The 1966-nt window shown below is 33.5% G+C and overlaps 1 pseudogene; it reads left to right on the top strand.

Annotated features, from left to right (window-relative positions):
- The first annotated feature begins 1017 nt into the window (after positions 1 to 1017).
- LOC112473172 lies at positions 1018 to 1136 on the top strand (annotated as a pseudogene).
- Positions 1137 to 1966: the final 830 nt, after the last annotated feature.

The raw sequence follows: 1966 nt of genomic DNA, 5'->3' as shown, positions 1-1966 counted from the left end.
CTGAACTACTTATTCATCAAGACCCAGGTAAGATCATGTGCTCAGTGAAGGCCTCAGGGGGCCCCAGAGAGAGTCCTCTGTTCCTCCTTCTTACGAGCCTTCTTTCTATCTTGTTCATAGTTCTAAGAAATGAGGTATAATAATATTAGCCAAACATATTTAAACTATTTGTATATATGTAACCATTTAACTCTACTCTAGGGCTCTTGAGGCAGGAGATTGTGTCTTAGTTATCTCTTCACTGCAGGTCTTATATAAATGCTGGCACACAATAGCCTGTCAAAAGCTTTTGTAGCAAACTGAAAAAACTCACAATGCTGAGAAATTCTTCTGTAAAACATACCTTATATAACTAGAAAACAAAACTCATACACATTAGCATATTGTCTCTAGGTAGATGCACTACTAAATAGAAATAAATGTCAACATTTAATGAGATTTCGCTTCCTACGGTCATGCTGTGGAAAGAGAACATTGCCACTGCTTGTAGAATTTATTTACATCTAACATTACATGTTGCTTTTGAAATACACACCATGAAATAGAAAAGGAAAGGCCAGGAAAATGGATGAAAATGTGAATATGTTGGTAAAAAATTTTTTTAATTTCTAAAATTATATTTGAGTATATTTTTATGCAAATTAATAATCATAGATCACAAACTAAGTTACACCTTCACCTAGATGACAACTTAATAGATCCAGATATAAATTTTGACTATGCCACCTGTTTCTGGCTTTCTGAGCCTTGTTATGTCTCCTGTGGCAGTGCAAACCTGCCCAAATAAAATTTGTTTTTGAGTCTCAAATTCGACAATACACTAAAGATATTTTAGAAAACATAAACTATTTGTCATCAAAATGATTTCGATGTAAAGATGCTAATTACCCTTAAGTCAATCCATAATTCAATGAAATCCCAACTAAAATTCCAATGGAATTATTTTTGAAATTTGATGAGATGTTATCAAGTTCTTCTAGAAAAGTATAAGGGTAGAATGAGTCAAGAACACTTTGGGTCTATGGCCATGCCATCCTGAACAAGCCTGATCCCGTCTGATCTCGGAAGCTAAGCAGAGTCAAGCCTGGTTAGTACTTGTATGGGAGACCACCTAGGAAGACCGGGTGCTGTAGGTGTAAAAAAATAAAAAAATAAGGGATTGTAAACTGACAAGGTCCTTGCAATCTGTGAGGTCAACCAAGGATTAGCCTCGCCTAAAAAAAAAAAAAAAGAACAAAAAGCAGCACTTTGGAAAAGAAGAATAATTAGGGTGTACCATCACCATAATATAGGAGACCACATTGCAAAGCTAATTTAAAAGTTTTAGTACAGGGATAGGGCCTAGCAAACAGATAATACACTAAATTTTAGTAAATGATAAAAATAGGATTCCAGATTATGAATGAGAGCAGAGGATATTCAGTGAACGAGTTGGCACACTTGGCTAGTCATTTCGAAAATGATACCTAATGCTATGTGTCAAGCATGGCTCTACATACTTTATACCAATTAATATTTTTAATTTTCACAGGAATTTCATAAGTAGATACTATTATCATCACCATTTTATAGATGAGGAAATTGAGCCATAGACAGGCTAAGAAATTTGTTCAAAATCATACAATTAGTCAGAAATTGAGCTGTATTTGAACCTATGCAGTCTAGAGTCTACTGTCTCCCAGCCTCATGCCTGGCACCAAAATACATTTCAAATGGATCAAAGTTTAAAAAGTAAATTTAAAACTAGAAGAACATATAAGTAAATCTTTCTAGGAAAAAAGGATAGATTTGACTATATAAAAATTAAAAGTATCTTAACAAAACTAAACCAAACCAACAAACATATAAATATTGAAATTTACCCAAACCAACCAAACAGCAACAAAAAGCACAGTAAATTAACACCATTAAATGACAAATTGGAATACATACAAGTAATGTTTATGGTCAAGTATTAATAGATCAG

This window comes from Pteropus alecto, unplaced genomic scaffold (assembly GCF_000325575.1).
Source record: "Pteropus alecto unplaced genomic scaffold, ASM32557v1 scaffold111, whole genome shotgun sequence".
Classification (NCBI taxonomy): Eukaryota; Metazoa; Chordata; class Mammalia; order Chiroptera; family Pteropodidae; genus Pteropus; species Pteropus alecto.
This window is presented reverse-complemented; position numbering and strand designations above follow the sequence as displayed.